Source organism: Protopterus annectens, chromosome 6.part1 (assembly GCF_019279795.1).
Source record: "Protopterus annectens isolate FY-2018-M chromosome 6.part1, PAN1.0, whole genome shotgun sequence".
Classification (NCBI taxonomy): Eukaryota; Metazoa; Chordata; order Ceratodontiformes; family Protopteridae; genus Protopterus; species Protopterus annectens.
This window is the reverse complement of record NC_056738.1, coordinates 415605773-415619889: the sequence shown is the minus strand read 5'-3', so window position 1 is coordinate 415619889 and position 14117 is coordinate 415605773. Positions and strand designations below refer to the sequence as shown.

At 40.5% G+C, this 14117-nt stretch overlaps 1 protein-coding gene across 1 annotated transcript in view; it reads left to right on the top strand.

Moving 5' to 3' along the window:
• LOC122805305 (solute carrier family 22 member 6-A-like) overlaps positions 1-14117 on the top strand; it is a 404358-nt gene that overhangs the window by 76229 nt on the left and 314012 nt on the right. The window lies entirely within an intron of this gene.

Below are 14117 nucleotides of genomic sequence, written 5' to 3'. Positions count from 1 at the left end.
GCCTACAAAAGGCTCTATGGAGGTTGCAAAAGCCTTAGGCAATATCCAGACGCCCACGGGTAACAGGTGCAAGCCATTCCTGGAACAGCAGCATGGCTTGTCAAGCATGACATCCCAAGCAGGCAGACATTGGATCCCCTTGGAATGACACCAGTAATTATGCCACTTGTTAAAGCTGATCATTATGTGATTGTACTGTGGCATCATTCATGGTGAGGTTAGGATGCTGCAAATGGTCAGTGTCATACCAGCCTGAAATACATAATTGGACAGCTCATCTATGTCTCTTTTCATGTAGTCCATGAAGGTACATCTCAGGTCATTCACAGCAGCATGGACTATGACTGCATCATATTTCTACTTGCTTTGGGGTGACCTGCATACTTCTGTTATGTGGTGTATTGTAGCAGCCTACAGGCAGCTTACTGTACCCTTTCCCTTTTTCAGTCTGGTGTGCATGACAGCAGCGTGTGTCACTATGGAGTCACCTATTACAACTGTATCAGGCATGTTGTTTCTCCTTCTGTCCTGTGACTGTTAGGCACACCAGCTTTGTGTACTATGTGTTGCATGTGCTATGTCTGGAGGTTGTTTGATTGGGTGTCTGCTTTGGAGACTTCTGTTGGTGTGGTGTGTTTGTAATTAGGGCCTCTGGGAATGTTTTTCTGCGTTTATGTGTTTGGTTTACAGTTGTTGTAGGTCTATGTGGGACTGGGTTTGTGGTGTATGGTGTATCCTGACTAGTTTTGACAGTACTGAGTTGGGTGAGCTGAGACTCCAGATGGCTACATGGTTGCATCTATCACATATATTTGTAGTTATTGGGGTGAGTTGTGGTTGTGTGTGTACTTGGGACAGGTGTCACATTGTCTCTGGATTCACAGAGTCTACTTGTTGTGCCTGGCCTTAGTGGATTGTATGTGTGGACATATTTTATTGCCATACTACTGATCAGTGATTACTTCCCTTTTTATGTTTGCTCTATCATGTGGTAGCTTCCTCATTCTCTTCAGTTGTTTGGTAATGTCTGGAGTCCAGCATGTCAGATGCCTGTGTGTATGGCATTGTGTCTTGTTGTTATTTGTGATTGCAGAGTAAAAGCATTCCTGGCTGTGTTCATGGAATGCCTGTATAACATGTTCTGCAGTGGGTCCCATATTCTGCACTTCCACAGGGCCTTTTGTGGATTCCACATCGGTTTGGAGGGGTGCAACCTATGCTTTACACATGTTTTTCACTGTGGTATTCTGGCCAAGGACTGGGGTCGGGATGTGTATATCCAGTGTGATTACCCTATTGTCTGGTCTTACCAGTACCCATGTTGCTGATTATCACATCCAGTATGCTTACCCCTCTTGTGGGGGTGTTACGTTGTTCCTTGGCATTTTGGTTTATGGATTCTGGGAACTTTTCTCCAACTGTGTTGATGCTAGTATAATGCTCCTGGTGTATGTCTAGGTATTTTCAGTCAAGCAATATAATGTGGTTTGGGGGTCTTGATATATTCATGTATTCCAACATAGGGTTAGTGCAGTTCCTGATATTAGGACAGTAGTCTGCAGCAGGCTATATACTGGTGGGACGTTTTAGCCATTGGTATTTGACCATGGCTAATCCATGCTGCTTCTTGTTGTGGTACCAACATGGGGGTGTGGTTATCCATGACATTTATTGCTAGTCACCCTCCTTGTGTAGCTTGTTCCATGCTTTGCAGCTTTACAGCACAGTATGAGGTGTGACCTGGTAGTGTTAGGGTGCTGATGTGAGCCTTGACCCAGTTTTCTATTACAGGACTGATATCTACATTCTCCATACTGTGTGTGTTTACACTGCACGCATCTTGCTGTTTAGACTTCTGGCATTGGGTAGCATTACATCTAGGTTCCTATCCCTTGTGGAACCTATGAAGGTGGGTTTGTATTTTGAGACTTACCTATTCAGGGCATACTGTGGGTACTGATGGCCTTTGCCAGTATCCATGGGTCATGGACAGCTAGGTGCACACCACCCCTAGCAGGTGGTGCATCATGTCATACTCTGCATGTCTTCCCAGCCTGAAACACATTGGCTCCCCTTTGACTAGCTGCATTACTTCAGCCAGTTATTGCACTTGATCATCCCATCGTCATTTTGTGGCTTCATTTTTGGTGAGGGTGGATGTTAGTCAGGGTCCTCAGGTGTGCATATGGTACATGGTGTTACATTACTTAACACACAGCATTCATGCCTCAGGTGGTGCTGCCGGGCTGCCTCTGTCGAATACACATATCACAGTCCCTGTACATGTGTGTGAGCAGGTCATGTCAATGTAGGCATCCATGTTATTATTTGAGTGAGTCGGAGGGGGTATCAGTCCCAGTGTTCCTACTGAGCCAGTGTATGTGCTATGCATTGCCTCTTTGCCAAGGCCAGGGCATACTGGGCACGCCTCCTTCTGCCTACTGGGGCAGGCTCAGGTTGTTCCTCCTCCGAGTCACGCTCTGCCTGTGATGGCCTTGGCAATGGTGGGGGGATGTTTGGCCTGGCCCTATGCTGGTCCTGCTGCAGCTGTTTTCGCAGGATCATATTATGTAGCATAGCACATATCATGATCATTTGGGTACATGTAGTTGGTGTGTACTGCAAGGCTCCACCAGATGTGTCCAGACACCGGAACCGTGACTTGAGCAGCCCAAACACACGCTCTATGACATTACGTGTTTGTGCGTGTGCCTCATTATGGCGTTCCTGTTCAGGTGTGTGTGCATTTCTGAAGGGTGTCATCAGACACGGCTCAAGTGCATAACCTGCATCCCCCACTAGGTGTCCATGTGGGAAGTCCCCACTGGCAAATGATTGGCACAGCTGTGTCAGATGCCCGATGTGGGAATCGTGGTAGTTCCCAGGGCAGCCAGCACACACATTCATTATTATGCCCTGGGCATCACACACGACCTGGCAGTTGATGGAGGGGAAGCCCTTGCGGTTAATGTAGACTCTACCCCACTCACCAGCTGGTGCTTTGATGCGTATGTGCGTGCAGTCTATTGCACCCAGTACCTCAGGGTATCCCGCTATTTGCTGGAAGACACGCATATTGCTGGCCACAACCTCACAGTCATTGGGGAAATATACATGATCACCGACATGTGCTCACATGGCATCCAGGAACTGGTGCAGTACCCTGGAGGCTGATGCCTGTGATATCCCCATCATATCGCCAGTTGGTCTCTGGAAAGTACCTGTTGCTAGTATTCTTAGGGCAACACATACCTTAGTTTCCACTGGGATGGGTTCCCCTCTGTTGGTTCTGTGTGTGAGGCTTGGCCTGTACAGCTCAACAATTTGCTGCAGGAGGTCTCTGTCCACTCTATAGCACTCTACTATCTCCAGCTCATGTAACCCATGGTAGGTGACCCTGGGCCTGTATACTCTTCTCCATCTCCTCACTCTAGGTTGTCTGTCAGCATCTGCATTGTCACCAGAAACATGGTTCAGGACTCCTGAGAGCACCCCAGCACTACCAGGTTATACCTCATACCATGCTTTTCGGCCCCAAAACTTGGACCGAACCACAAAAGGAGGGGGAGTATCGATATTCATCAAAGATACCCACACCTCCAGGTTGGTGGCAAAGCACAAAGCATCTGAGACTATCCATGTGCAACTAACAGTGGGTAAAACTGCCTTCCAGTTTATAGCCTGCTACAGACCACCCTCCCAAACCCAGGAACCCCACTCAGTCTTCCTGAGAACACTGGAAAATATGAAGGTCTTTCCGAACACCATTATATTGGGTGACTTCAACTACCCAAACATAGATTGGGAGTATTATTCTAGCTCCAACACCCTTGCCCAAAGGTTCATAGAATTCATAAACTCAAATACTATGGAACAACTTTTTACCACTCCCACAAGAGGGGAAAACATACTGGACCTGATCATCACCAACATGGGGACTCTATGCTCCAGACCAGAAGTGTATCCCTCACTGGTAAGATCAGACCATAAACTGATCTCACTGAATATTCACATCCCGACCCCACACCCTGCTCAGAAAACCACAGTGAAAAACTTCTCTATAGCAAATTTTACACTCCTCATAACCGAGGTGGAATCCTTCAAAGCCCCCGGGCCTGTGGAAAATAGAGCCCACACTGCAGAATCCTTTATAAATGCATTCTATGCACACCTTCAGGAATGCATGGATCATGCAATCCCAAATAAAACCAAGACCCAATCCTCCAAAGGCAGACAACCTGTCTGGTGGACCCCAGCCATAAACAAACTATACAATTGAAGGAGGAAGCTACTACAAGATAGAGCAAAATCCCAAAAAGGGAAGGCATCTCTGATCAGTATTAGCAAAAAACTAAGAGCACTCATTAAATCGTCAAAGGCCAGCTTCAAGAGAAAAATTGCACAGGACACTAAGGATAATCACAAGGCTTTCTTTAGTTATGTTATGAACCTGAGTGGGAATTCCCAGATATGCTCAGAATTAGTCCAAAATGACAAAAATACACCGAACCCACAGACATTGCCAACATCCTAGCTGACAGGTTCAGCGCAAATTTCTCCTCCCCTCCCCACCAAAAGGGCAAATATCTATCCCAGCAGAGTGCTGCCCCCCTGACATCTCATATGCTCAGGTGGGAGCCGCCCTCTCCAAAGCAAAAAACACAGCATCAATGGGACCAGACAGTGTCCCAGGCTGTGTCCTACATGAACTCCAAGAAGAGCTAAACACAAACCTAAAACTACTGTTCAATCTCAGCCTTACTACAGGATATGTACCCAAAGAGTGGCGTACAGCAACAGTGGTCCCTCTCCACAAAGGTGGTGCCTCAACAGACCCTGGAAACTATCGCCCCATAAGCCTGACTAGCTTGGTCTGCAAAGCTATGGAAAGGATCATCATGGACCTCATAAATAAAGATATTGGGGACCTACAGACACTGGATCCTATCCAGTTCGGCTTTGTTAAGGGCAGATCCTGCCTCTTAAACCTGGTAGACTTCTTTGAAACAGTCACCAAGACCATTGACGAAGGGAAGGTGGTCCACACAGCCTATCTGGACCTCGCAAAAGCCTTCGATACAATACCCCACTTGGGCATTATAGATAAGCTCACCAGCTTAAATATAAACCCCTATGTCACTAGATGGGTTGCAAAATGGCTCAAGGACAGAACCCACATGGTTAGAATTGCTGAAGCCATGTCAGACTCCAAACCAGTTACAAGTGGCGTCCCACAGGGCTCAGTCATGGGACCTCTCTTGTTTGGTATATATTTCTCGGAGGTACAGGCCAACACGGAAGGACTGTGGCTGACCAAGTTCACAGATGACTGCAAACTGGGTGCCATAATCGACTCTCCAGCCAACACAAGCATCCTCCAAAAGGGCCTCATAGAAACAGACAACTGGTGCCAGAGCCATGGCCTCAAGCTAAACGCCAAAAAGTGTATAGTCATCCCCTTTGGCAAAAACAAAGTGCCCACAAATTACCACATAGGTGGTAATCCATTAAGTACAGAAGAAGTAATTAGGGACCTGGGGACCCAAGTTGATAGCAATCTTTCATTTGACAACCACATGGCCAAAGTGGTTAGAAAAACATTTTATATAGCCCACCTAATCATGACGGGATTCACATGTAGATTAGGGGAGGTCATCGTGCCTCTTTACTCATCCCTCATCAGGCCCATAATCGAGTACAATGCCCCTTTTGGGTTGTACCTTACCAAACACCTGCAGCAACTGGAAAGACCCCAAAAGTACCTCACCAAGAGGATCAAAGGGCTCAAACAGATGCCATATGCTGCCCAGTTAAAGAAACTCCAGCTCTACTCAGTGGCATACCAGCTGTTCAGAGGTGATCTGTGCCTGACGTCTAAGGCCATGTCCAATCCGGAATTAAGGGACATGCTGCACCTCAATTAATCCAAATCCCATCGAGCTACATGCTCAGGAGACTTGAACCTCAGCACTGAAATAAATAGGACATGCTGGAGGGACAGATTCATAACCCAGAGGTTCCCTTCACTCTGGAATAAACTCCCAGTCCAGGTTAGGCAGAGTCCCTCATTGATTCTCTTCAAGAGGAGTCTTGATGAGTGGATGGGAGATCATAGGTTTACCCTGGGTATCACTTCTGTGTCACTGTTAGACAGAGGCACTGTATACTAACCTCGAAAAAGGGCTTAGCAAAATTAATTTAAAATGGGTGGCAAAAGCCAAACATACTCTGGCTAGGCGTATAAATGCCCTAGGGCAGATAGCCTAGTATGAAGCTATGAACCTATGAACCACCCTCAGCAATTCGCCTATGTCTGATTATAACATCTATGGCAGCCCCTAGCATTTCTGCTCTGAGTTCAGCTTTTTCAGTTTTCTGTTCTGATAGCTTACTCCTTTCTTGCAGTATCTCTTGAGAGAAACACCCTGCACTGCTGTTTGAAGTGTTGTAAGTGCTGGGTTGGGCTTCTAGTCTGCCTGTGTAATTGCCTGCTTCTAATTGTTATCACCTGCTAACTCCAGCAGTATTCCCTGACAGCTTCCTAGTAATGTGGTTATTTCCTTTTTCCTCTCTGTTTCCTCAGGAGGAGCAATGTGCACACCAGCATAAGCACGCTCACAGTTGCTTACACGCGCGCACACATACTTACACGGTTTGGACTTGGCTGATTCATGTTAAAATGTGCGCACACAGCCTTATACATCAGGCAACAGGTTTCCCGATGCTTAGATTGCCTTACATGCGCGCACACGCGCGCAAACCATTTTAAACTGTTTGCAACACGCTCCCACATGGTGAGCCTGCTTTACACGCGCGCACATGTGCACATGCACGTATATCAAGAAATTTTGAGTGTAGGGATAGTGTACACCCTCTATTTCTTGACTTTCCTAGTGTTCTGTTGGGACACACCTCTCTCCCTGATGTCTGTCTGTCATCTGTCAAGTTACACTCCCCTCCAATGTTATGCATTTCTATCAATCATTCCCTCTTGTGATGTCACCTACCTCTTACTCTATTCCTCCCCCTTCTGTAAGTCTTACACTACTCAGACAGTGCTCATTAGCTATGTGGAAGTGTGATTCAGTATTGTAACCCTCATTTACATAGGTTGCCTAGTAATGCTTAGTTACATCTCTTACACTGAGCTTCCCCCCCTTGGCAACCACTACACGGTGGCCATTTTTTTTGGTCTGCTGGTCCCTGCATAGTCATTCCATGTACTACATACAACCCACAATTGTGGGCTTATAAGCTTCACTTTTTAGTTTTATGCAGCGCACCCCATTTGCGCAGGTGTGTGCTGCAGTTAAACATCAAAATTCCCCGAAAAAAAAAAGTATTTTTAAATAATTTTGCATCACTTTTTTATGCCAATGGCCACATATTTGGCCATTGGCATGCTAACTGATACATATGCAGCCTTTATTTGGAGCTGACATGGCTCCGTTGTGGATTTTGCAGAAATGTACTCAGTTGTCAGCTGAGTACATTTTTGCAGCTAAAACTTCCGTTACACGGACTGGTTTGGGCTTCCTGGATCGCTCAAATACCTCATTTGCATATTTTTGAGCTGCAAATGAGGTATTGAGGATTTCCACACCCAGTCCGTGTAAGAGACGTTTTAGCTAGTCTCTTACACGGAGGTTTGGGCTGTTCCTGGATTGGGAGGCTTACACAGAGGCTTACACTACTCTTAAACTCCGTGTAAGCCTTCGTGAATCCTGCCCAATGTGTTTCAAAAGTATTTTAGATCTTTATTACATATTTATGAATTCACTTCTTCCCTCTTTTTTATTTAAGTTTTATTTATTTATTGCAGTTTGTCAAACAGGTAAGTAGGCTGGTCAGTCTGATCTTTTTCAACACTGAATCAGAATAGCAAATTATACGAAATGTAAAACAGATTGGTCTAATACACTGAATAACATAACTTGAACAACATAAAAATAACTGCTGCTTAACTCTTCTGCACTTTTGCAATGCTTTAAAATGTTCTAGCTATAAATAATACTTTTTTTTTTTTTTTTTTTTTACAATCTCTCACAGGATTTCTGAATTTGAAAATCTTGCTTCCCAGTTGAACTATATGCATGTAGAAATAGTCCTATCTAGATCTTCAACATCTTTCTCATGTTGCTTTTCATACTTTCCTTAATTATCTACTTCTTTGAAAGCTAATTTCTGACACATATTGACTAACTTACCCCCACAACTTTTATTCTTCTACAGTTTATAAAAGTATATATTGTGGTTTCTGCCATTTCACATCCCTGCATTGAACATGCTCTTTCTTCACTCCTTTTTAAATTTCATAAAATTATTTATATATATATATATATATATATATATATATATATATATATATATATATGTGTGTGTGTGTGTGTGTGTGTGTGTGTGTGTGTGTGTCTGTGATTATGTACATATATATAAATACATATATATATATATATATATATATATATATATATATATATGTATGTATATCTATATATATATATATATATATATATATATATATATGGGTTCATATGAAATGAACGAAAGCTTCTTTCACCGACACCGAAACATCGACAACGAAACGACCGACAACTGAAACCACCGACAGTTCACAAGCACAACACCTCATACACTCCACACCACAACAACAACAATTAACAAACTAAACAAATCCCCACTCCAAACACCACACACACAACACAAGCAAACCAAAACCCTAACAAACCAGCACTAAACCTTACATACACACCTATCGACAACCCTAACCCTAAGGTCCGTCACTATCGCACACTCACCTGACCTGCGCCCTAACCCTAACTCACTTAACCCACCCCTAACCCAAAAGATATCTCTACTACACACTTACCTGACCCGAGCCCTAACCCTAACTCACTTAAGCCACCCCATCCCCACAGACCGTCACAATCGCACACTTACCTTACTCGCACCCTGACGTCCGTCACTACCGCATACATACACATCCTTTCCCCTTCCGCTTACCTCCGTGTCGCTGTTTTGCTGCGTCGGTCTTCTCGTTGTCAATCTTTTCATTTCGATATTCCAAGCGTCGGTGAAAGAAGCGTTCGTTCATTTCATATGAACCCATATATATATATATATATATATATATATATATATATATATATATATGTGTGTGTGTGTGTGTGTGTGTGTTTATGTACATATATATAAATATATATATATATATATATATATATATATATATATATATACACACATATATATATATATATATATGTGTGTGTGTATATAGATTCACTATACAATCTCGAAATACTGAAATGTCGAATTTCAGTATTTCGAGACTGAATAGTCAAAAAACCACATACACGAAAACCCACAATAACGAACACTACAATCGCGATCATTCACACACACACACACACACACACACACACAAACCAGGACATAATCACATACACACATACACCTACCTAACTAAATAAACATAACAACACATACAAACCCACTTAACCTACCTATAAGCAGGGAGGCAAGCCCCCCTGCACCCCCCACACCCCCCTACTTATATATTCTAACTCCGAGGTCACACTAAACACACAAACACACAGCAAACACCACCACAGACACTCACACACACTAAAATCCCTACCCATTATCCTCAAACACACAACACTTACCTGAAACCCCAGATAATTCCACAAGCCACACCACACGTCACGAACGCGACACCATGATAGCGGCAGATTCGACATTTGTGGATTCAGCATAGTATAGTTTCGGTTAACTGCACTTTCCACTATTCAGTCTCGACATACTAAATTTCGACATTTCAGTATGTCGAGATTGTCTAGTGTGTGTATATATATATATATATATATATATATATATATATATATATATATATATATATATATATATATAAAATCAGAATAATAAAATTCTCCAGAAAAAAAAATCTTCCTACTCCAGCACATCCCTGGAACTTGTCCTCTTAACACAGCTGATTTACTCTCCTCTTCTAAATGTCCTCATGTATTAACTTAAATAAATATGCTTTATTCCTGTGTATTATGATTTTCTTTACTTTTGTATAATTTCCATATTTATATTCCACACGTTTTCCTTTGATACTCACATGCATTGCATCCAATTAATCATTTTGTAATTTTTCATCCATATTACTTTCCCAATACTGCTTGTATATCTTCCACAAAACCTTCTCTAATAAACATTCTACATCACTATACATGAATCTACACACATAAAACAGGTGCAAAATAAACCAAAAATACAACTGCATTTATCATCCCAATCTGTCACCCATTTGCTTTTTATATATTATTCCCTCAGCCTAGAGTACACAGAGCCTTTACTCAACAAATACTGTTTTAATACTAAATTATTTTTATTGATATGAAAACCAAAAGAATCTCCTTGGTAATTCCATGATAGTTCTTTATTCGGGTCTATATCATGAGTGAATTGACAAATTGCGAACACTCATAATATCGAACATACTGGACCTCAAAGTGCTTTTTCTGAGATCGCTGTACAGTGAAGAATGGGATATTTTCCCTTTCTTCACTGTAGTGCGATCTCAGAGTTGGAATATATATTTAACGGGGGCTGTGGGGGGTGCAGCCTCCCCACAATAGGAAGTTCGAGATCCAGTACGTTCAATATTATGAGCGTTCGCCATTTGTGCGATTTGCTCATATGATATAGACCCCTTTATTCATGACATTTCACAATTAAGCAAATTAATCTTCTTTTTAAACAAAAAGTTAAATGTTTTTACTGTCCCATGATTTATTTCATTATTGTCAGACTCATTCTCCACTCCATATAAATTACACCTTCTTTACCAAATGTTATTTCTAATACACATATCTCCTGTTTGTAAAATAATTGCTTCTGGTTCTAATTCTACCATTAATCCTTCACATTTCTGTTACTAACTGCCAAACCCACTATCAGAAACTGTAACTGTGTGTTTCATCTTTTTTCCATCCTTGCTCTAACTACAATGTCGTCAGTATAATACGCTAACAGCAGTTTTACTCCCTCTGTCATTGCCCATTACCATTATCATTATTCACAGGCACTGCATTCGTTATGAAACTAAACATGATTGTACTCATAATGTGGACTTGTATGACTCTTTTGTATCCACTTTTTCTTTCAAACCACACGTTAACTAGAAGAAACTCCAGTGACACATTATATACCAATTTACATAATCCTGTTATTTTCCCCAATGCTGTAACACTCCATTCAGCTCCAGACCTGTTTGTGACTGACATTGTCAAATGCTTTTGCAACACCATACACTAGAATTTCTACCCCCTTCTCTCTTGGACTAAACTGTTTTATTATTACCATTTCTCCTGCATTTCTTCTCTGTATATAAAATATGCCTTATTCTTAACAAAAATAGCCCTAACAAAACTGATTTCTTCCCTATCTTATAATATTTTTATATAAAACAATTGGATACAAGTTAAAACCTTCTTTTTAATTGTTTTGCCATATAAAACTCATCACAATACTTACTATCTGTGATTCTGTGATTCTTGTACCTATTGTAAAAAATACTCATCCAGTAGTTTCATAAAGCACACATTTCTTCTTGCTGCTTGCTTATGTAAACATTGAAGCCTGTACCGTTCGTACTTTAACAGCTTGAAACACTGACAAATTTATTCTAATTATATACTTTTCTGTAGTTCTTCTCTTCTTTCAAATATTTGCTTTCCATTCCCATTGTAAATATACATTTTTGTTCCACATATTAATTTACTATTTAATATTTTCTAACTACCATATTTTGCTTATTTTAGCTTTTAACTCCTCCATAACTGTTTTATCATTTTTATCTGTTCATCCAGTAAGAAACTAACCCCTTCGCTCCTTACTTAGTTTTGTCAATAATTACTGTCACCACATTATAGCCTTTATTTTCTCTCTTACTTTCAAATATCTGTTTATCCTTTTACAAACATTCAGTATAATTTGTTCATAAACTCATTATAACATTTACTCATTTTGAATATAGATATTCTCCTTTATATTTTTGTAGTGCTATCCATCATTCTGTCCGTGATCTCTCTTCCCCATATTATTGAAACTTTCACTTGTTAAAAAACACCTACTAAACATACTGTCACAATGTTTCACACTACCGTAATACCACTAGTGCAATAAATCATTCTTTATACTATTAACAATGAGTTTTACTTTTCTCACCCTACCACATTCTCAATCCCTTTTCATTTTGTCATTGCCATATATTTTTCTTTCCTTCACTCATTCTCCAATAATTCCAACTTCTTTTTTATGATATAAATATCTTGGAACTTGTTTCTATATCTTCATTTGTATCTAAGCATTCTGATCTATTTTAATTCTTCATTTTGATTATATTCAGAGCATTGTCTTTATTTGTAACACTATTATTTAAATAATACTCATTGCCTTTTTCTGCAATATTTTCCATATAATTGCTCATATTTACTTACAATTGCTTTATTTTCCTGTCTGAGTACTTCATCTTCAAATGTCATTCTTTTTCCTCACTACTTCCCTCTCAAACTCTTCTGTACAGTCCAATCACAAATTACCTTCTTTATTACATTAGAGCAAACCATTTTATAATTTAGTCTGACATATCCCACTTCTATTCATTGTTTACAGTGCCTTTTCTTACATTCATTTAGAAAATTGTCACGCGTTTATATCACATTATAGAAAGATGAAAATAGCGAACGCTATTTCATCGAACCTAAAATATCTAAACCACATAATATCGAACATTCAGAACAGCAAATTTTTTCCTTGGGAAAAAATTTGCTATTCTGAAACACATACACACAACACAAGCACACCTAAAAACATCAATACACACACATACACTTATAATCTTACAACTAACCCTACACTAAACTATACATACACTACTATCTGTCCACTTACCTTAACCCAAACCGTAACCCTAAGGTCCATCACTATCACACACTCACCTAACCCGCACCCTAACCCTAACTCACTTAACATGCCTCTAACCCTAATTCACCTAACCCATGCCCAAACCCTAACTCACCTAACCCTAACTCACCTAACCTGCACCCTAATCCTAACAACCACACAATCGCACACTTACCCGAACCCGTCCAGTACATTTCCACCACAGCACTGAAAATAGCGAAGCCACAGAACCGGCCAACCAAATCCTTTCCCTAGGAAAGAATTCATTGTTCTGCAGCTTCGCTATTTTTAGTGTTCGCTCAAAACATGTCGATATTAGAACATTCAAAGTTTTAAAACTTTGATGTTCTGATATAGACCCATTGTCATCACATACATAAAAATAACTGGTCTTTTGTTGGTTGTATTACCTTAATGGTACCCCTGTTTTAGTTTATAAAGACCACAATTACCAAATGAAACAAGCTCAAAAATCATGTACTTGAGGTATAACCTAAATTTCCAACTTTCCCATCAATATTCTGATCCACAGTCATATTTATTTTATGTATAGATATACATGTTTCCTTTAAAATGTATGCTTCTCTTTCATAATTGTGTTTGATTCTGAACTGCAATTATTTTTCTCTTATAGTTTTTCCATTGTCTTACAAATGTTTTATCAGAATATTTCATAATAAAACATTACTAAGTTGCAAGTCTCAAAAGTCACATTACAAAATGATTTGGAAATTAAATGAATAAATGACACTGTGTCCTGATTTTTAAATCCATGAGCTTGGAACGGTGAGTACAATATAGCATACCTATTAATGCCCTCATCAAGCTTACTTTATCATCATCTGGTCACCTTTGGGATGTTCAGCAATGGCAAATGTGTAGGGTGTCCTCCTTGGAACGTTTTCTGGACTCCTAGAATTCCTGCCACTTAGCACTCTATCAGCATAATTATAGCTGCCTTCCTCTAAAGCTGCTTGGTTCCTTCATGCTTCACCTGCAGCAAATCTGCTACTAGTCCTTTGACACCATTTTCTTATGCTTATTTTTCCTTCTAACAAAGGAAAAGTTTGTTCTACATTTAAATTTCGAAGACCACTTGAACCATCCTGTGGTACACTTTCATTTATCAGTTTAACCAGGATATC